The sequence below is a fragment of the Aquila chrysaetos genome, chromosome 2, assembly GCF_900496995.4.
Source record: "Aquila chrysaetos chrysaetos chromosome 2, bAquChr1.4, whole genome shotgun sequence".
Classification (NCBI taxonomy): domain Eukaryota; kingdom Metazoa; phylum Chordata; class Aves; order Accipitriformes; family Accipitridae; genus Aquila; species Aquila chrysaetos.
Genome location: NC_044005.1, coordinates 22,147,616 through 22,171,179, shown reverse-complemented (window position 1 = coordinate 22,171,179; position 23,564 = coordinate 22,147,616). Strand labels below are relative to the sequence as shown.

Genomic DNA, 23,564 nt, shown 5'->3' with positions numbered 1-23,564 from the left:
AAGCTGAAAATACACACTGAAAATAGAAATAACATATAGCTTTATTTATTACTTCTTTCAGCAGTAAGCTAACTTTATTTAAGGTAAGTTCTAATTAAATATAACTTACTATGATCACCGTCGATCATATTTACATGACTAACAGGTAGCTATTAGCTTTAAACACCTATGAATCTATTCTAATGCTTCACAATATCAGCCATAGGAGTGAATTTCTTATAGCAATTGAAGTAAAAATTTCAACAAGAGCAGCAGATAATAAATCAGTCTTTCAAAGGGACTGAAAGAAAAGATGCTCTTATACTTAGGAGATTTTGGGGAAGAAAAATCTGGAAAGGATGATAATATTAGAGAGTAATGAATGGAGTTTCCACTGAACAGTTATCAAGATAACCACAGCTTCACAATTCAGGGCCTGAATTACCTAGTTTTGTCATACAGTGGATGGAGAGTAGTATAGCCCTTTGCTAGCACTTGATTTGAAGCCATATAATAAGGCCAGAAAGGATAGAGCCAGTGAATAATCTAGTTTTGCAATCCATGGGGAAGATGTGATCAGACCTCAACACACTGAAATTACCTTGTTTCTGATATAAGGAAGATTTTTTGATTGCTGGCAAAACATGAGTCAGGCACTCCCAATTCTTCCTACTACACACACAGGGCACACACAAAACAAAAATTGCTTGTATGATTTGCACCCTTGTTGCGTCAACAGTGGCAAGTGACTCTTACCCATCCGCATATGTCTGGGCAACAACATGGCGCTCACTGAGAGTGGAGAGAGGGAGACCCCATTTATCTGCCCGAGGTGAGAGCAGCTTATTTGGCAAGTCCACAAAGACTGCAGGGGAATTTCCTGAGCACTGAAACAGGAGTCCAGTCAAGCTATTCCTCCAGGAGGCATGAAAATGTAAAGTCTAAACTTACACAGTTAAATACAACCACATACTCTCAGAATAAGTTCCAGATCACTTGGTCACCAGCAGGGACTAGGCTTGCTCTACAGTTAAATTTGTCAGTGGACATCAGGAGTGACATCTGATGACAAAGTCCTACCAGTTGGTAGGAATTAACAAGCTGGAAGAACTCCCTTGCCAGACAAGCTCAGCTACAGTGTCAGAGTGATATGAGGCCAGCAGAGCTTTTCTGGATAAGAACCTTGCAAGACTATTTTTAAATGAGATACAACATCTGGAGAAAATAATCTAAATTATAAGATTTCCCACTTAATGATGAGAGATCCATTTCTCCATCCAATATTTATGAAGACAGATCTGTCTTCCTCTAAGCTTCATAACCTTTCTTCAGTACTCAGTCTTGTAACAGGATCTTACAGTGATTGTCCAAGCCTTAAGAGAAAACTCATCTCAGTATCTTTTGAGAAGCAGAATATATTGAAACCCGAGACAAGGAGTTGAGGCTGGTGCTGCATTTGTTTGTAATTGCTTATGGTCTCTTCTACTTTATTTTTTTCCTCATTGGTGCTGTACCACAAAATCTGTTTGCTTCACGAAGCCACTTGTGACCAAATTTAAGACAGTAGAACTATAAATAAGTCTCAACCACAGACATCATCATGAGTATAATATCTAATTAAACTGTGGAATTCACTGTTGCAAAATATTACTAGGGTGCATTCTTGAAAGGGATTATACATTTACTAACATAAAAATCAACTTTTACAGATACCTACAGGTACAAAACTACAAGGTTTGTCAATAAGTGTGTTCCAGAGCATGAAAAGGGATCAGAAGGAAATATCTTACCATGACGAAGTATTGGAATTGGGTGGATTGTGAGAGTAGGAGTGGGAGGGAACACATTAAACTTCCCATTTCCACCATTATCCATAGCAGGAGACATAGCTCTAGGGTTGATAGTTCCACTAAGACAGATCTTATATCCCTAAAAAAAAAAAATTTATAGAACTCATTCTGACAACTCTGGCAAAGAGACAGGTCATGATATTTCCTAGTGTGTGTTAGGAAAAAAAAATGCAATGTGATGTAAATGGTTATAAAAAGTCTTAATAACAATAATTCAGTATTATCAGACCTTTTGCAGACTTACTAGTTTAGCACTAATTTTATACAAAAAGAAGTTAATACTACGTGAAAAGGTAAGTTAGTGTCATAACCAAAATCACTTTATACTCATCATAAAAAGGATGTTATAATTCTAAACATGCGTGACATGCTCTTACTGACAAATGGTGTATTCTACAGAGTGATAACTTAGCCATTTGTGATTTTCTCACACACAGCACCTCAGTCAATATCCTGTAGGTCATCATTCTGCTCTTAATTAGGAATTCCAAATAGGAAACACCTTGCTGTCAATATTATTTATATCTTAAGGATTTAACAGTGGGGTTTTTTGGTTGGACATGCTCCTTTTTTTGTTAATGTTTATTTGCCCTGTGAAATGAACTGTATATTAATACTCATTTCAACTGGAAATAACACCATCAGACTTCTCCCTAACTTTAATTTCACAGATTCCCTTATCTCTTTAAGAACTTCCCAAATAATGTTGATAGCCCTGTCTGTGTCTAAGACTGCCAGTGACCAGGCATTTATCTGCTGAGGGTCATAGCTTTTACATTGAATAAAGTTCATTTGTTTACAAACACAGGCTTTCTATTCCATTGTTCTACTGAACGAAGCACTTATCAGAGAGATGAAATCAAGAGTCAGTGGTACAATGCTCTCCAGGAAGCTATGCTACTATGGCTTTTTTGTGCTAAAAAGTGATCAAACAATGCCCTGAAGCATGAGATTTGATTACTCACATTTATGAGCACATAGGTAAATGTTATTCTCAAACACAGAAGTAACCTGATATAACACATCTAATATGATTTATACAGTAAACTACGTGACTTATGCTATGATTTATATATAATCCTGAAATAGAAAGAGAACGGAAGACCAAAAAACTTTAATTTAGGATCAGTCTGATCACTGGCACTTTGCAAAAATAAAGATTCAGGATTTGAACTTTGGGGACATTTGAAATGTTAACTGCAATGTGGATCAGACCTATCCTGGAAGACAAGTTAAGCACGTTTGTCAGATTTTTAGTTATTATATAGTTTATTAATTTTTGCCTCATTTGAAAGAAACATCCTTCTGTCCAAGTATCTTGGTGACCCAAAATTCATATCAACTGCTGCAAGCCCATGACGTTTATGTGTAGTAAGGGTCTCTAAAAAGGCCTTGATCCAGATATTATTCCCACACATTCACTTGATATAACAAAATACTGAGTACACTCAGTAGTTCTGTGCCATACCTAGTTAATTATGGTATGTCAATAAAAACATAACAAATAAAACACACACCCAGAAGTGCTTTTCACTAGAAAATTTCTTCCAGTACCAAGTCAGGACTAAAATAATTTCTAAATATTTTAATAATCAAGTTATACTCTTTATTGACCAGAGTAATTATAAATAAAGTATATCTTGCACATTTTTTATATTTTATAAAAGTAAGAAGGATCATATCAAAAGAACTAGGCTTTTATTGTTAATTTCTAATCTTAAATGAAGGAAGAATTTTTCCTATGAGAACATAACAAAGCAAATCAACAGTAGCCTCATCACTTCTCCAAGTTTCTGAGCTGGATCTCAACTCAGAAGTCTTCACTCTCTTCCTGTGAGTTCATCTCTGGACAGTCCTGATTTTTTGTTTCTCTGAATCTGTTTGAGTGCCCTGATTTCTCCCACAAATATATTCACCTCCCTACTCAAAACACCACCTTTCAAAGCTCACAGACCGCATAGTTTCAACTCCCCGGGAGATTTTCATGTTGCTGTTTTAGTGGTGGTGTGCTATGCTGGGAGGCGGGTGGGGGGTGGTGGTGGTGGTGTTTTGGTTTTTTTAATCAGCTTCCTTCATTTCTCACATTTATCTGAAAGAAGACTCCATTTGCAACTGCATTTAATGTAGCTTAGAATATTTATAGTAATATATAATCATAGGCAAAAGGGGCTAAAACAGACCTCAGGAGGAATTTCTTTGTGCAGTTTAAACCCATTACTTCTTGCTCCACCCACTACATAAACAAATAACAGATTACACCCTCCTTCTCAGCAACCTTTTATGCTTTTAAAAGCTGTTGGCATATTTCTCTTTATCTTCTGTGATGTAAAACACTGCTGTTTCATTCCAGATTTGTAGGTTATCTCCTAAACTGTTTTCTTAGCTCTCTTCAGTTGGGCTAGCATCACTCAAGCAATGAGCTCAAAAAGTACTCATGTTTGAAAGCCTAATCCTTACAGTTTACCCTTGTGACTTCCAAACTACAGCTTTGTTCACATGCCCAATTTGATGTTCGCTTTTTAGCAACAGCATGCATGTTTTTTACTCAGTTTGTGATCTATATTATCTACTTTTCCCGCAGTTCTTGCACATGCCCAAAGGTTTTCAGATCCTGTATTTATCAGCTGATTGTTTCCACCTAGACTCTTGCTGTAAAAACAGTTAAGATAATGTTTCAGACATTCTCGGAGAAAGCTCTACTCAGTGAAAAACAGTATTGTCTAGTGGAAACTGGAAATTGCTGTTTTTCTGACAAGTCCTAAAATTAAATCCATCACTTCTCCCAAGACTGGCAAGTAAGAATTACTTGACTTATTGATGAAGGAAAGAATAAGAAGGTATTAAGGAACAATGAGAGACATGGCTTGTCCAACAGGACTGAACAAAGACAATGCTAATCTGAGTCCCATTTTCTTAATCAGGACCCAGTCTTGGTCACCATGGGAGATGGATATCATATTAGACACCCAAAGTGTCCACTCATTGGCCAGTGTAAGTATCACGGTGACAGTGATATCCACGAATCTTTATGCCAAGCCACTTCCAGGAGTAATAAACAGTGTTGTTACAGAATTGTTTATTGCCCAGCCAGTTATTCTCTGCCTCCCCTGGCATAAAAGCACAATTTGGATAAAACACCCCTTGGGCCTGTTCTGGCCCAGAGACTGCCTTTAGGACTATGCTGTGATGATGAACTAGATTTTAATCTTAATTGTAGCCTTCAAACTCAAAACAACCCCATGAGATTTCAGGGATGTCAGCAGATTCACAACAGCAGCAACAACATAGAAACCAAACCAATCCTGCCCTCCCCCAGGAGCAATCTGGCTATGGTGCTCTCAGTACTATTATCACTTCTGTTCTTGCCAAAAAAATGCCAAAAAGTCTTTTAGAAAAATCACAGACATTAGTTCTCAGATACTTCCAGATGGAGTTTTGGCTCAGCATCGGAAATATTTATTAATTCACCAACAATATTCTCCTGCAAGACAAACATTTTTATTTTTCAATTGTAAAATCAGGTACTGAAGTAGTTTTGGATTAATGCTATATGCTGTCACCGGTTAATGGAGCAGACAAGGTTTAAAGTCAATCATCCTTAGTGTGAAAATATATTCATTAGTACAGCTAAAGAAAACACATCATCTTTAATTTCTTATCCAAGCAGTCAACTTAAAATTAAATTTGCGTATTAGTTAAATAAAATATTTCAAGCCTTAGAAGACACTGTGCTTGGTGGTAGGTGTAGTAAAGAACGTTTTTTTTATAGCAGTGTAACATTCCCTAGCACTTCTAGGTTTGGAACATCAGAAAAGTAGAAACGATCCAATCAGCTTTGACAGGGTGCTTGCCACACATGCACAGACTCCACTTTCTTAATGCTGTCCTTCAGGCTGATCTAATCTCAGCAGCCGTGGGAGCTGTATTCCAGGTTTGTGCAGCCACACAGACACTCCTTCATTCCCAGCTGGCTGAATCAGCATGGTGACACCAGCTTCCAGACATTCATACACCAGACTGGTTGAGGATGCAAGATCTGGTGTCTCTAAAGTCAAGGATGCTCTGCAATATACCTGCCAGGCAGGTTGAAAACCAGTTAGAAGGTAACTCTGTTGACTTCTTTCTCAGAAGACAGATTACTGCCTGCTGATAACTCTGGAGATATCCTATTCTATTACCAAACAAGTTCAACCTTGCTTATAATAAATGAAATTACAGCAAGCAAAGACACAGAAAGCATCAATGCCAAACTGTAGTAACAGTCTGATAGTTCAGGATCCCAAAGAGTCCACAATAACCTTTATTCGTTTTATATTTTAATGCTGAAAGGTCAGGGTCAACTTAGCAGCTACCATACAGAAAGGTGATGTGTAAGGACAGTAACTGTTCAGCAAAAACTGTGAGATACAATGCTCAGATGGTCCTGCCTGCTCACTCTGAATCATGATTGCATCCCTTCTCCTCCTTTTCAGCTCAGAGGAATGCAACCAGAAGGGAGGATCCTTAATTGCTACAAACTATTAAACTATATAAACTATAAGATTCTGACAAGCAGTTTTGGTGAATCAGCGTTCCATCCACTTCTCAGGTGCAAACTCATCTGAAGAGGAAATCTAGGGGAAATCTAGTACCTGTGTTTTTATCAACCCACAGGTTAATCTGTATGACATTCTAGCACATTCTCAATAATTCCTCAAAAAACTGATCCTTCTTATCCCTGGTTAACCACATTTCTCTAAAAGTAGCTAAGGTAAGGGTAAATGCTTGGTTTCCTGTTGGCCTTGAGGGATCACAGGAATTCACAATGGATTTCTTTGGGCTTTGAAAACACTGGTAAAAATGCAAACCTCATTCAAGAAACAGTTTTAAGAATATTAAGCCAAGAAATTACACTTTAGTCCTTTGAAAGACAGTGAATAACCCTATTAATGGAGGAAAAAAAATTAGTTTTAATTACATAGACAGGACATGACAAACTTGACTAGGAATGAAACCATCCTTAAGTGAAGCCTCTTTCTGAAGGAACTCCAGTGGTGGTTTTTTTTTTTAAAGAACAAGCAGTACTCAACATTTCTTAAATAGATGCCAGAAAAATCAGTCTTCTGGAAAAGGAAGTTTAAATCCTACAAGTGATCCTGTAGTGACATTAGATTATCCTTCCATTTATACTTAATAATCAGTAAAACAGTGGATAATTTACACCACTGAAACCACGGCCTGCCATAAATTCATTTGTAGTCCTTAGTGAGCCAATTACACAAAGTCTTGCTTTTTTTTTTTTTCCTTTAACTGACTGCCTTTAATGCATATTGATCTGATGGTATACAGTACATAAATCTGTCCCTCATCTGCAGAGAGGGAATGAAACAATGTTTACAACTGACAAGACAAACTTGATTAGTTCAACCTAATCTATCTAATCAAATGTCACTCACACTTTCTGTCAAACTGTTGAAGAATCTCCTGCATTTAACACATGAACAGTACTAATAGTCATCCAAAAACCTCTGAAGATAAAAGGTAGGTCTCAGGTTCAAACTCTGAAGATCCGAAGGAGATGCAACAAAATAAATGCAAGTGTATAATCAAAGAAAAACTTTTACCCTATTTCATAGGCACATATGAAAAAAAATTTAGGTAATAAAAATTAAATTAAAATGAACAAGTACTATACTGTTTGTGCACGACATAGGAAGATATGATGAACACAATCAATGCATCTTTCCTGATCCAAGCTGACTGAGACTAAAGATCATTATTGTCTTGTGAATGGTTGACAACTTGCAGGAAAACACTCAGTGGGAAAATACTGTACTTTGCATAGATTTCACCCTATCCATCTACCTACACAAGGCTCCACTTTACTGTCAATCTCAGAGCTGTGATCAAGGAATGAATGGGCAGGGAAAGTAATTTCCGTTTTATCACAATATAAAATTTGGGATAAAAAAATTATGCAGATACTTGTGCTACCCAATATGTCTGTCCTGTCATTACTAAAACATTTCTTGGAAACTGACACTTTTCATCTGCATTTAGAAAAGCCTGTTTGAAAGGAAATGTTCTGTACATTTGCTTTCAAACTATGCCTCTACTAGGATGGATCACATGTAGAAAGGGTGTATTCAATAAGTGTTTGTGTCAGTTGTGAACTAAATTACTCACAAATAATTCTTGACACTATTCAAGTAGTGCTAAGTCTCTATCTTACTGAGTAATGACAAAGACCAGAAAGGACCTTGTTTTTAACTGTCATGATCCATTACTACAGCATTTATCTTTCCAAGATGTTTAAGATTATGAGCATCTCTTCTACTGCAGCTGCAATGGGCTTGGTTTGAGCCATTAGATATTTCCTGGAATGCATATTCAGCAGTTAACACAGCCAAGAACTATTTCAGGCTCTTTCCATAAAGCTCTAAGAAATAATCTGAACACATATGAGCTGTTTGAACAAAACAAGGGCTTGGATTAGCTTTCAAGGAAGTCAACAGCCTCAAACCAAACGCTAACTAAAATGCCTTTAAGAAGCACCTCCACGTACAGCGAAACAGTAAATAATTTAAGATTCATTAAGTTAATTTGAAGACTACACTTTCTCCAGAATGCTTGGAGTTTCAGAAGAAATTCCCAACACACAAGAGTTTTTATAATGAGCTTTATCTGGACGCATCCCAGAACTTCTGGTCTCATCTTACTGGTGTTTAGTTACTCATGTTCTCAGAGACAAACTTCATGCTACTGCCTAGATATAGCTTATACATTCACCTCAGTGCCTTAATTTTCCCAGTCTCCACCACTAGGAGATAAAATATCAGCTTATTAAAAAGGCTTGTACCTCCATAAACCTGGGCCATGATGTCCTGCAGCTTCAATTGGTACTACTTCACTTTCTTATAGGGGTCAGGTCATCCCATCAGAGAAGAAAGGCCAAATTACAGGACCCAGTTCTGACTTCAAATTTGCAATCTGTCACTGAAATCAGCTTCAAGCATTTTGCTAAAAGGAATTCAAAGCATTGTACACCTTGTAATCATTACAGAATGGCTCTACCAAATCATAAAATTACAAATCTCAAAATCAACAACTGAAACATCATAAGGACTAATATCAGCTCAGCTGCAGATATTTTTCTGCCCCATCCGGTGCCAGAGGAAGCAGGTTTCCTCTTCATGCTGAGTACACAGAGTTTTGACTCATATTACCAGGAAGGCTAGAAGGAGAGGCCTCCCCCAAGCTTCTGAACTCATCTGGTATCTGCTCACACAAAGACATCAATGTTCTGAGATAAATTAGCCATTGGAATGTTTTTGTTTTTAGAACTGTGTTCTGAAAAGGCAATGTTTGCCACACATCTGGAAAAAGTGTGCATAGGTTAAGGATGGAAATGGGAAAGCCTTGAGAAAATAAAACATGAAAAGGAGCAGACTGGGTGGGAAAACTGCTGCAGACTAAGTGAGGGGGTGAAAGCGGACTATCCTATCAAGATGATGTCTTGCAGAGAAGCTTACAAAGATAGCATTTTCTTCTGGGGCTTGGAGATGCTTCGCTTGACACACATCACTCCCCAGCAGAGTGGGTGGACAGCTAGCTTGAGGTTTTATATGAAAGTGAAATCTTTAAAATATAAATACATAGAGAGGATCACAGAAATTCTACACTTTCTTTTTTGCCTTTTTTTTTTTTTTTTTTTTTTTTTAAGACATCCTTTTTTACTAGACAAATGGCATACTACATTCTGGCTGCAAAACATAATGGGTGGGAGAAAAGAAAGAAGCCACAGAGGCTTTAAGTGTCACCTTCTTCTAGCCTGCTTTTTTGTCTGGGGTCTTCATAACTGTACTTAGTAGAAAACTGGAAGTCTGAACAAACAATATGTGAGGTGTCCTGCAGTACATAACATTTCCAGAATTTCCAGTGTACTGCCTGCTGCAGCCTTCTCTCCAGCCTATCACCTGACCTCAAGTCTGCACCTGATATACTGCTGATAGTTATGGATGTCTCTACAGTTCTTGCAGTCCTTCCCAAGAACAGTCAAATAATCTTTACTACCAGTGAAGCTGAAGCTCATTTCTACTCAGTGTACTAATACCATTGCTAGAAAAAGCATATCACTTAACTTTCTAATACTGTCCTCACAACTGATTTCACATGATCTGACCATTGCCAACTCTAAAGCTCTACACACATCTTTCTGTTATTTCTGTATATACAGAAAAACAAAACTAGGTAGCCATCCAGCATTTGTATAAAAGTAGTCTGTAATGAAGGGGGGGGGGGGGGGGGAAGCATGCTAATAATATATAAATACAAAAACAATAAGTTGTCTGGTAGGGCAATAATTAGCAGCCAATAAGCTCAAGGAAGTATGCTTGCTATTTACTAGCTTGTAGATATTAGTCTAAGGCAAGAAAAAAATCTGATCCATAAAGAAGACTGAGAAGAAAGAAAAGGTCAAAAACCCAGTCTTCTTCCATCACAGTTATGCCAGACAAGTTATCAATATGTGAAAAGGACTCCAAGCCCAATAGTAAATCTCAAGAACAGTTCTATCAGTTCTTTGAAATGATAAATTCCACAACTAAGAAAACAATTTAAAGCATGTAGCAATACAATGCACACAGTGAGAGAAAAAACAATGAAGGTGAAATCATAGTCTATTGAACAGTCTAGTAGGGATTAGCAGTTGACCTACAAGTCGCAGGCTGTTGACAACAGATTTTAAAGCCAGAGGTGAGTATTAGATTGTCTGCATGCTATAATCTAAGGAATTTTAGTTAGCTATCATTGATGCAGAGCCAAATGCTCTATGTCAACTGAAATATGATTTCAGAAAAACACCCACTTGATTTGAAAGCAGCAAGAAAGAGACAATCTACCATTCTCCTGAACAGTTTGTTCTCTTAGGAGGTTGGACACTGCTGATCTGAATGTCTGTAGACTGGCAAGAACTTGAATTTGAGTCTACCGTTTCAGAGTTTCAGCCAGACTAGCTCACCATAATCATCAATAAATATAAGGAAGGTTGTCACTGTCCCACACCCCTAGCACCATTTTAAAGGAAAAGATTGAATAAACATGGAAAAGTCTGAGACTTCAGCCTACAAGTAGAGAAAGGGAATGGGCAGAATCAAACAAGCGTCTTCTTTCTGTTTTTCTTATTGACTATCTAAGGTGCCTAATCTATCTTCTTCTGCCATGTCCCCTCCCCAGGTTAGAGTCTTGGCTGTTGAGAAGCTGGGTCCTGGTATCTGTGCTGGTACCTCCCCAGCACATTGCACAAGAAATCTACATGTCCAAGGTTTTAAAACTCAAGGCAATTGCCAAGCAAACAGGAGGCACAGAAACAATTACTTTCACCACTCTTAAAGAGTCTTCACTTTCAGCATTTTAGTTTAATTTGTACCTTTTGCAGATGGCAGAGTAGTGTCTGTCAGCATGCATGTCACAGTGGCTGGTGATCCTTCTAATCCTGTCATTAATCAATATATACTAACACTTGAAAAGCCTCTGTTAATGAACATGACTTCAGTTACAACAGTATGTGACATATCTCCAGACAATTCCATTATATGCACATTTTTAACTTATCAAATCAAGTCTTTGTTCTCCTAAATACTTCCTGAAACTCAGACAAAAACATACCAGAAGTGTACATTTTCTGGAAACTGCTCAACTCTTTCATGCCCTCTTTACACATCTTTTTCTTCTGGTTATGTATTTACCCAACAGGTTTTATTAGAAATTTATCCTACTTTGCACAATACCATTGCATTATAAGTGTTAATATCAGTTTAAGTAGTCTTTGTTTCTGAAACAAAACAAAAAAATTAAAAAGAGGGAAGAATAAGAACTAAGCACAGAGAAGTAAAGGAGACAGTGGTACACAACGTAAGTGGAGAAGGGAAGAGTGAATAAGAATTAAAGTTGACACTAGCTAGTCTTGTCTTCAGCCTTGTGTGTGCACCAACCATAACTTGCTAAAAATCAAGGAGCTGTGAACTGCCCCTGTTTGTTATATGTCCATAAAACCTAATGGAGACACAAAAGAGGCTGTCAACGAGTTAGCTCAAAGTCGTCTTTTCTTTACCCATAACCAACAGGCAAAAAAGGTATCTAAACTTAGCCAGGGAGGTGGTGGTATAAGCTATTCTTTTTTAGTAAGTGTTTTATGTACTGGTACCCCTCTGTGGCCCAGTGTGCTTGCAGAGTCACTGGAACCCTTCCCAACATAGTATACAAGTATATTTTACAACAAAAAAGTAAGCCATAAGAGTACTTTGCATTTGTTTATCCTTCACTGCAAAGTATTGCATATGTCACATGTATGTGTTCATCCTAAGGGTCCTTCACTCATTAATCTCTTACCGTGCTTAAGAAAGGAAATGTAACTGAGGCTTTGTACAGAGAGTAATTCTGTTCTAAATTGTTCCCCCCCACCTTTATTTGTTTCACAGTCCTAGTCAAAACCTGGAATGAGGATGAGGACAATGCACAAAAGACGGTTCCTTGTAAGCGTTGTTAGGAGGGATTGAGTATCAGCTGGCAACCCAGAGAAAAAGACCATTTCCTCAGGTCCAGTTCCAGTCTGAACAAATACTTCACTGTGAACTACCAAAACCGGAGCTATTCCTTCTTCCACATGCACAATAGGTTTTGCAAAATGAAAACTAGTATGTATTAGTGTTTTTAAATCTGGGCTAATAAGTAAACCTTAGATGTTTGCCTCAGCTTTGTTGGAAGACTGTAACATATTTCACTGCAACCAAGTGCATCAAGTGGATAAATTAATCTCCTTTCCATGTTATCACAGAAAAATGCAAAGGACTTAAATCCATCCCCTAGCTCTATGTGTGTTAGGATGCAATATACCCGTGACTGCTTCAAATTCTCTTTTAATATTAGTGGAGATTCAGACACAACAGAACTTACACAGGCAAGGTTAGCCTGTTCTGAGACATACATACTCACTCTGCCCCCTTTTCACTGCTGTGAAGGAACAAACAGAATCAAAGACAGTCCATCCTGTATCTCCAGCAGAAATGTTCCTCCCCTGGCTAGCATATATCCAGTATGCATACCTCTTAATCATCTGTTTCTTGCCCCCATTATAGGAACAGGTTAAGAGCACAGCTCAATTACTCTGTGCTTTAGTTACCTCTAAAAGGCACAAATCAGTCTGCAGAGCAATCAGAAAAACTGGAGTTATTAAAACTTATCCAAGGCATGGGCCAGGACCTTAACATATAGGGGGTTGAGCTGCAGAAGTACCAAACACCGTATCTGCCTCTGACACCAGTAGAAACAGCTCTTGCTCACTGTTTTTGAAAATTAGTCGACTGCATTTTAAGTTATCATGTAATCCTTGACTACTTAAGAAAAACCATTCTTCCTTTCATGCTCGAGACAAAAGTGATGCACTAAACAATGGTCTGAAGGGAAATTTCTCCCAGAATGTAGCAGGAAAGGCATCAAGATGGTCACTATCTTCCAGAGCTCCACATGGGGATCAAACAGCATACATGTACTGCACATCAGGGAACAGCAAGGGCCAGCTGTATCCCTCGGCAGCAGGGAGCTGAGGGGGACAGGAGCCGAACACAGCAGGCAGACCCAATGCTGGCAACAGGGTCCAACAGAGCCACCAGCATGGCAAGCAGAGAGCCCAGTCAGTGACAAAAACCCCCGTGGACAGAGAGAGAGGGCTGGAGACAACACAACATACCCATACAAGTGGTCCATGCAGGACTGACAGCTAGAGACAGATCACCTCAGAAAAAAACTAAACTCCCAAATCTGACCTTAAATGAGGCTTCTGGGACCATTGCAGGGTGGATGCCCCGGGTGTGGCAGATCAGGACCATTAAAGCCTATTAGTACCCTCAAGGCCTTGTCACTATAAGATATTGTTGCTGCCTCTTACTGCAGTAGGCAGAGAAGGATTTTGGGGGAAAAAAAACCAAAATACAAACAAATCCCCAAAAACTCAGTTCTGTGTCTGTTTTCTCTTAAGTTTTTTGTGCTGTCTACTGTCTACCGCTCTTCTTAGAGAAATTAAAAGGAAAACACAGACTTAGTCCTTTAAGAAAAGCTCAAGTGCAAATAGTTCTGCAGGTTATCTCCCTAATGCCTAATTTATTTGAACAGCTGTGTATCAAAGCTAGCAGAATTAAGTGTCTCCTTTTGTTAGCTGTGAGCCATTTTAAGTAAAAGTCTGAAAATGTCATAACATTTTGTATTTAATCTATACAAGTGCATATTCAATGGGATGTGTGGGGAAAATATCTTTTTTGTAATGCTTTTAATCTCTCTCCCTTTACAGTGAATAATTACACTCACAGTGGCTTTTTCTATGCTTGGATTTTTTGGACAATTAATTCCCAGTGGGTACAGTTTAACTGGTGATAACATCAATGGGAATGGTATTGTTGCCGAGGGTTCAGGAGCTTACAGTCTCATTTCATGTCTGAGTGCATATGAGCAGTCTCAGGTTACAGTTTAACTGTAGTTATGGCCTGTAGACCTGTACTTTTTTAGACATAAACAGATCCCACCACAGATCAGGCCACTGCTAATTTTTACCAGCACCATCATTGTCACAGGTGTGACTGCATGGGACTGCCTAGAAGAAAGCATAGAACATGGAGACACTTCCCCATGATTGTACTGTAAAGATCACTAATATTATCATAGGTGTTAAGATTTAAAAGAACTTTTCAGCTGTGTTTTGGTTTTGATGTGCTTCCCACTCCTAACTCTCCATTTATATCCCAGATCAGATGAGAAAGTACTGACCATAATCCATGTTTATAATCAAAGAAAGAAATACGATGATTATGCCTTTTAAAAGAGGGATCTTAATGTACTGTCATATTCTCCTCTTCATGAAAGACAACTACATGACACCAAATCCCTGGTCACGGAGCTGTAAGAGAGATGCCGCTGTCTGGAGCCTCCTGGGCTGGTGTGAGGAGTGGTGGCAGAGGCACCTGCCACCTCCCACGAGGTCAGAACTAGTCTCTTGGTTGGTACCGAAATAGAAAAAGGCAAAATTAAATTTTCCATCTTTAACTACTTTGAGGATTTTGACATACGCAAAGAAGCAACTCACTTGCCTTTCCTGTAGTCATTCTGTGAATAACAAGAAAATTTCTGCCACTTTCTTACTTCCACAGTTAAAAACAACTTTGCTCTGGCATTAAACCTAGATGAGTTTTTCCTGACTCCGCTACGTACTGTGTCTCAGAAGTCAACCCCTGAAATACTTCACAGAACCAGAGAGAAAGATTTAGGCTGTACTTTGAAAGAAATGTAAATATAATGCTTCATTAGGTGGATTCAGGCAAAACTACCTTTCTGTTTAAAATGAGGACCATGATCATTTAAAACCTGAAATAACAAAAATGGGGAAAAAGCAAAAAAGAAAAAGTAACAAGATAGAAATACTTGTGTTTGGTAGGGAGAGTTTTCTTTCTTTCTTTCTTCTTTTTTTTTTTCTTTCTTTCTTCCTTCCTTCTTTTCTTTTCTTTCTTCCTTTCTTTCTTTTTCTTTCTTTTTTTTTTCAGATGAGATTACTAAAGTATTGAAAGAATCCAAGGAAGGATAGCCAGACTTTCTCAGACACTGATACAATGGGACTTAGGATAATAGTTTTTTCAATCTCGGACAGTCAAAACTCAGCAGCTGGAGGCTGACTGCACCAATATGATGAAACTAGCTTTAAATCCTTCTGATGATCTCTATCATATCATTGATGTACTTTGTATTTTTTTGCCTAGTTTCTGTTTTACCTTTTAGCACATGACAGAATCCATTCTCAGACTTATTCTATAGATGCTTTTCCCCTCCCAAGAAAGCTGAAATTCATAAAAATTAGTATGACTCCAGAAGCTAAGGTTTTAGGACAAATAGCAAATATCAGTGAGCTGTGTCATAAAATCTTCAGAGTTTGCGACAGTGGATTAGTGAGAATCCAAGTAGGTATAGGGGAAGATTTTGCTGCCTGAGCAGAAGGCAGTGTGAGGAGTTGTGAGAGGTGAAGTCTGGGATGCTGGCGGGCAGCTACACTTAAAAGGAAGGAGGCTTGAATGAAATAAAGCAAAGACACACTTGATTCTGAAATGAACTGACAGTTAGGAATTCATCTTGCTGTGAAGATCATCTTCACAGCTTTCCTAATTTTGTTTTACATACTGTATCCATACTACTTTTATGACAATCGCAGGAAGTGATAAAGTTGTTTTATTGCTCTTCAGAAGTACTATTGTGTCCAATTAGCTTGGTGCTACAGTTTCCTCTAATTAGCCAGGAAATACACATCATAGTTAATTACACTGTACACCATTCCAAAGGCTGGAAATAATTAAACATGTTTTCATTATTCAATGGGCCTGGAAAAAGTAAATACATTTCAAGCACCAGTCCTGAAATACTCTTTCTGATGCTGGCAGCCAGTTACATCAAAACTTTCAAAAAAGCCTGAATATGTTGTCAGAAATACACAGCAACAGTCAAAACAGTAAGCTGTGTACATCCATGAAAAATATATTCTTTCCTTGAAGGAAGAAAGTATGTACCCCCACAGAAAACAAAACAAAACAAAAAACCAAAGTGACTATGTGAACAATATAAATGTAATAACAATGAAGAATACTTAACATAAACAACAGTATATAAGCACTGAACCTAACTGAAACTACAAATACACACAACTTTTAAAATCAAGCCACAAAAATTTTCTTCTTCAGATTTGTCAAGTAATTAAAATTCAGCAAATAGTTTCGCTGCAAAATAGTGCACTCTGATATCTGAACAAGAGATGATCTTTTTAAACACCTTCGGTTTTGATAGCCCTACCCTAAATATCCTCAGATTCAGCTGCAGCTTTATTTTTACAAAAGGCCAGAGCCTACAAAGGACTTAGGTGACTAAAAAAAATTGGGCACAGAAACCTCTGTGCTGAGTGCACCGGCTCCCTGCAGAGTGCATTCAGCGAGCCAGACCCCTCACAGCAGCACGCCAAAAGGCAGCTGGGAGGGCTGGAGCCACTCAGCGTCCCCCAGCTCAGCAATCACTAGATGAGAATTAGCCAACAGGGACACTCGGTGGTCAGGAGCACATCAGAAATGTCACCCACCCCTCCTCCGGTGTGGGTCCCAGTGGCACATGAGCAGTTGCCATTCCTCATCTCCAGCCCTGAGCATCATCCTGGAGCAAGAACCCCTGTTTGTTCCTTTCCCTACACTGAAGTGGGCAGACTTCATGTTTTACTTTAAAAATAACCCACAGGCCCAGGCCGTCACTGTGGGAGTGTACCCTTTTCAATTTGGACAGCCAAGTCTGTCCTGAATTGCCTGCGATGTGTGTCTATGACCTCCTCAGTTAGTCACCTCTACTTCAGGTGTACCAAGCACTGGACACTTTGCAAGTGTGCTCTTGCAGAATTATTGCCCTTTTACATAAAATCTGCATAGGACAGTAAAGAGCTTTTGGGAAATTTGTTTACACTAGAGGCAGCTCTTAAATCTGTGCAGGAGCTCTAAGTTCTGTTTTGTGAAGAATTTCCAACGTATAACAAACCACCATGACTCCAGACCGTCCAGGAAGGTAAGTTTTAGCAGGGGTGATACAAGGGAGGGAAACACAACAGAAATAGAAAGTAAAATGCAAGTGGTAAAATCAAAAGTAAAACTTCATTGTTATGAAAATGGTAAAATGAGTTTTTTTAACACTGTGGTGACTGTTCTTTTTTTTTCCCCCACAAAAAGAAACTTTGCAAACTGTACCCAATATAAGAAATACAGTTTTGACAGAATCATACATTTCAACAGAATATGATTCCCTCAAGATTTCTCTGTCCTGGACTATTTCTTAACTTTTGTAAGAGATTCATTCTGAATAGACACAAAATTTACATTTAAGCTTGCTTGTTGTCAGAGCATTAGAAAGGTTATCAGATGAAACAGACAACTAGAAGAAAAGCTCTTTCTTCATCAGGTATTCCAAATTAGCTTTTAGAACCTAATATCTCTGATGGTTTGTGAAATGTTGGGATATGTTTACTGTGAACATCAGCAGGAAATTGCTTGCTTCAGCTTGCCTTTACAAATGAAGCAAATCAGATACAAAATTGCTTGCTAGCAACTCTGCAAATTTGAAGCTAAGACATGAAATTTAACTGCCTTATAAAATATTTTTCTATTTAAAACTGTCATTTGTATGACCTGACTTTTTTTCATGACTTGGCAGCTACATTAAAACAAAAAGAAATTTAAACCTGAAACAAATATGCCTCCACGGCTGTAATTTGAACTTCAACCAGTAACAAAATCAAATGTCAGCAATGAAATGTGTTCAGCCTAAAACAATATCAAGATTAGAAGAGGCATTTTCCTCTGTTCATTCTGTTCATTTAAACTTCTAAACATGATTATCTCAAATTATTGATTTATACAAATTAAACATATTTTTACTTAATTGAAACCATTCATGAACCACCAAATTCTTTTGTAAAATTATGTAAGGAGGCAAAAAAAAGGTTTAAATAATTTTTATTTTTATTTTACTGCAATGAGTGTGAAGCTGTGTAAAAGCCTCCTGAACAAAACCAAGCAAGTTATGGTTAGTAAAAGAAAGCAAAATAGTCATGCCTTAAGGATGATTCATTTTGCTGTAAATACTTTTGTCTGCTATTGCAGTTGAAATGTACATCTCCGATGACATAGGTACATATACCCAGAATCTAACTGAAAAGCCCACTGAAATCACTAACATTATTTTCATTGACCGCAAAGGGTCAATGTAGCCCTATGACCTACCTGTTGATGTGGAATTGTGTTTGCTTTCACAGGCAAAGTACGCTCTGTCCATTTACAGCTGTAAGAACATGCAACAGAATGTACATAAGCAGCTTTATTTTTAAGTGAAATGTGTAGCAGCTACATACAAACTCATCTATATGGACATATATTGGCTATTATTTCTCTGTACATTCCTATATAGCAGAGGCGTTGTAGAATTAATTGAAAAACTAGCGAGGATAGTATTATTTTTGTAGAGTTCTCTATCTTAATAATGGTGTTGTAATTTACCATACTGGAACCATAAATGGGAAATTTGGTGGTTTCCTCTTAAAAATATAATTTAACCTGACATAACAATGTTAAATGAGCTTGGTGTAGTAAAAATCATCCCATTGTATTTGTTGTTGTTGTATGATATTTAAAACAAGCCTGCAAGTGACAAAAAAAAAAAAATTGTCAGGTTCTAATTGCTCCTGCAAGGAAGGCACTTCTCAAAACTTCAGACTGCCTGACCTAGTCCAGTAACGCCAAGCATAACAGATTGGCAAATTTACTGAATGTCCACGTTTTGCTTAATGGAAGGAAAATGGGGGTAAACTGAGTATCACATTAATACACTCTAGTCCAGCAGCTCTATGCAAAATTGAAAGCTTCAGGAAAAAGACATTCAGACTTTGACCTCAGGCTGCAGGTCAGGATTTCTTACACACCTGGGAGTCCACAGAGAGCCCATGAAGCAAAGGAACTTTCTTACCCAAAGCCCTAGGTAAACAACAAACTATAACACTTCAGCTTTAAAAGAGTGTTTCTCAACCCTTATTTTGTTCTTAAATGCAAATAATGATTACATGAGCTTCCATATCTTCAGTCCTATGAGGGGTTTAGGCTGACAGTCTTTTTGTTCTTTGATGGGGGACTGAAGATAGTGCTATTGATTTCAAGGAGTTTGGAGGATGAGGAGCTGCTGAACTGAGGCCTCTGCAACAGCAAAAAGTGGTGTTGGGGTTGTCACAAATAATACAGTAGCAGCAATTTAATGAAGCATTCCTTTCTGTACGTTAGTTAAAAATTAATTTAGAACCCAGGAGCCTGATCCTGATTTCAAGAAAATCAATGTTTAAACACTGACTGAATTGTACAAAGGAGAGATAAACTTCTAAATTATTGACCACTGCTGCTTATGTCATCTGTTTGCAGTTCAGGTGTCTGGTTTCTTAAGGGATTTTAGAAAGATTCCAAGTCTTTCCTTATCTCAAACACTGAGCAAACTCAAACTCAGACATAATCTGTACCACAGGAGGACCAGTCTGACAAACCAAGGCAATGCATCACTCCCATGACACTCAGGATTTTTCTGACACAAGGAATTACACTAAATAGCACATGCTTCACCTTTGCTCTCCCAGCTGTTCAGAGCAAGCAGATTCAGTTCTGACTGTGCTAGATCATCACCGCCCCTTTATACCAGTAACCAGTAATAGAAGGATATCTATTCCTAAACAAATAGTCATGGCTCCAACCTCTTCTTAGTCACCTTTCAGTCTGCTGGTCCTTCAGGATCTCTTTATTTCAGTAGCGCTGTCAGAGACATGATTGCTTAAGGCTAGGAGAAATTCAGATTTTGTAGGAAGAGGAAATATTTGTCATTGAAATGAGTGATAACTGAAAAAAATAGTCTAGCTTTCTGAGACAGAAAAGAAAATGTATTCTTTTTAAGGAAAAAAGAACAGTTTCTGTGTAAAAGCTTATCTGCTTTTTCCAGCTACAGTTAGTTTAGCTTCAGTTGGTTTAACAAAAATTATTCCTATGCAACATCAGGATGCCTTGACTTAAAAGTGGTAATAGTAGTATAAATCTGATAAGTAGTAGCTAAGACTTTCTAGATGTAATGATGTGAAACCCAATTTGCACACTTAGAACACCATAGTTAGGGGCAATAAAGTCAGTTTTGTTCCTCACATTTTGAAGATTTGTTTTTTTAATTTTGTTTTCTTATTCAATTCCTTTTGGTTTGTGCTATTAGGATTAGGTGTGTCCCATTTCTATAAATCAGGGTAGTTTGGTATCAATCACCATAAAAGGCAGATTTATGCTTACTAAGAATTTGAAGGAGATTGTATAATTAGCTGCAAAGAAAGAGCAGAAGAGATCATTTCATTGCAGAGCAGAGCATAATAAAAATTCACTTTGTTTTGCTAAAATATACATCTTCTAAATTGCTCTTTTAGATGACTAGATGGTGAAAATTGGGCAAACCAACTGAGGTAAGCAGGATAACAAAATAATTCCAAGGTAAAACATCACAAAAACAATAAGAAGGGATTCTTTAATCTTTTCAATGGAGCTGGTCCAAAAATAATAATAAAATTTCATTTTAAACACAGTCCAATATAAAATAAGCCTTACTCTTGTATTATCTGGTGCTACCTGTTTTACTACTTTACTAGCTATATCTTTAATGTAATTATATGTTTAAGTATCCTTACCAGCAGTATGTTCTTACCTGTAAAGACTGCAAGTAGATATGAATAGGTGTGGGAGGAAAATAAATTTTTCTGTCTTGTAAATAGATAGTTTGCCTTTTTACTATTTCTCTTTTACCTTAAGTCATGGCAACCTGGCAAACGTTTTTCTGACAATCAAAATATTTAGTTTTGCTAAATTTTGGATGTTTGTTCAGACTTATTGTTCTCCAGAAAAAGAGTAACTTAGCTTGGTAGAACAAAAGATAGATACATGTAGTCCTGTTTCTTGTCTTCAGTGCTGACCAGGGAAGATGCAAAACCAGTAGTTATCATCTGTAGAACAGTATAGAAACACAGCAAATTTTATTGAAGAGGTGCTTTCTTAGTATAATCTAATAGCTTCCTCTGATCTGAAGTTCAAGGTCTTCCTAAGTAGCAGTTTGTACCTTATGTTTATCAGCCTTTGCTAGATTATTCCTCTCTGGGCCTGCTTAATAATTTTTTACATTTATGTAAATTTTTGGCATCGGCAACATACTGTAGCAACAAGTTGCAAAGACTAATACTTTTTTGTGTAGAAAAAAATCCCATAACATTTTGTTTGGTTTGAACCTACTATATGAAAACTTAACTTGATTTCCATTGCTTCCTGTATTCAGAGAAGCAGCGAAGAGTCATTGCATATAAACGTGCCAATAATGCTGGCAAATTAAAGGCAAATAACGCTGCTTTAGATCTCTGTAATTTCCCCATTATTTGTGTCTTTTCTGTCTTGTATAATCCTAACCTATTTGTATGTCCTTAATATAGAAGCCATTTGTTTCTTTAATCAGCCTTCTCTCCTTTTGATGCAACTTGTTTTGTTTTACTGTATCCTATTTTAGGATGAGAAGATCAGAAATTAATTCAATGTTGAATCTATGGGCAGTCCACCAACATATATGGTAACACAATGATGTTTTCCATTTCATACTCAGTCCCTTTCCTAATACTTCCTAAGCCTTGATTGCTTTTTTTTTTTAAGCATTTTTTTTTTTTATATATCAGAACTTGACGAGTTTAAATTTGTCAACACTTGTCAAAAGGCCTCCTTTGCTTTCTAGGGAGGAGTGAAGGAGGAATAAAGTTTGACATGAAATACTTCAAATTTAAATCTATTAGATCTTAAACTACAAAAAAAATAATTTTGTTAGATTGTAATCTTGCTATAGACAGAGTTATCTAAATGAATATGAATAACAAATTATGTAGGTAAAGTATTTAGTTAATTTATTGAAAACAGCTGAAAAACAACTGTGTAAAATGCGCAGAATCCCTCCATCACACTGGCATTTTCAGACTGGCTTTTCCTACCAACATTTTATTTGGATATATTTTTCAGCATCTGTGCTGTCCTTGCTTATCTGTCCAAACATAAAGCCTTCAATTCTCAGAAGAAGGTACTGTAAACAATAAACAATAAAAAAATCCCAACCCTCTCCTGTCACATGCTGAATGCCTTTTGTGCTCTTCAATCTCCCATTTTGGAGGTTGGAGGTGGATGAATTATTAGCTCGTGCCAGCATTCGGCATTCCCCTGCCTTTGCTGGGAACAAATTATCTATCTCGCTATCTTGCTCTCTGGAGTGCTTGCTTGGTTTCTGGTCTGCCCTTCCCCACCATGGAATTTGCACCACAAGCCTGTCTGCAGGGGAGCATCGCCCAGGCTGCCGAAGCTGTGCACATCACCCCCCACCCCGTTCCTGGCCATTTGCCTCTCCACACCTGAAAGCGAGAAGGAAGCAGTGGCCCTCTTGAAAAATCATAAATGTGATTCCTATTTTTTAAATAACTGATGCTTTTAATGGGAATTTTTCCTTCAAAGTCTCATTCAGAACAGTCTGACTTTGTGAAGCCTTATTTGCATGAATGAGATTTGAAAATAACTGTAAATGACCTGTCCAATTTTATTTGAACCTTACATTTAGATGAAAAGAATAAAGAGATTTTTCGATTAAAAAGAAAAGGAAATCAGCTAGGTGACACTTAAGAGTTTTATCAGGTCTTCAATGATCTGTAGAAAGTTAAATATTTGTTTTGCAAAGCAAATTCCACAGCACATGCATCACCACTGTTCAGCTCTATGAGATACAATTTAGCAGTGGAAGCACAAGACAAAAGTCAGGGCTCTGGCACTCCATTGCAAATACAGATGCTGATTCTCTTTCTGACCTAGAAAATGTCACTTAGCTTTGAGTCTTTCACCTACCAGATTTAAATAGGCTACAATTATTTTTACCTGTGTCAAAAGGAGCTTGTGAAAATCATGTTTTACCTGGCTATTATGAGGGTGTGCGATGGGATGTTTAGTTGTGTGTTTGGTGGTGTGTTATAATAGGGATGACAAACATGGTAAATGCTCACTATTCACTCTGTCCTGCTCATCTGCCAGTGGTTGTTAGGATTATTGCCTTTGCAGCAAGGAAAAC

At 37.6% G+C, this 23,564-nt stretch overlaps 1 long non-coding RNA gene across 1 annotated transcript in view; it reads right to left on the bottom strand.

Moving 5' to 3' along the window:
• The window catches only part of LOC115350229, a 68,536-nt gene extending 66,634 nt beyond the window's left edge, over window positions 1-1,902 (bottom strand). The window contains exon 1 of the long non-coding RNA XR_003926357.1: window positions 1,770-1,902. This is a non-coding gene — a long non-coding RNA (uncharacterized LOC115350229). The remainder of the gene's footprint in view (window positions 1-1,769) is intronic.
• Between the last annotated feature and the right edge of the window lie 21,662 nt (window positions 1,903-23,564).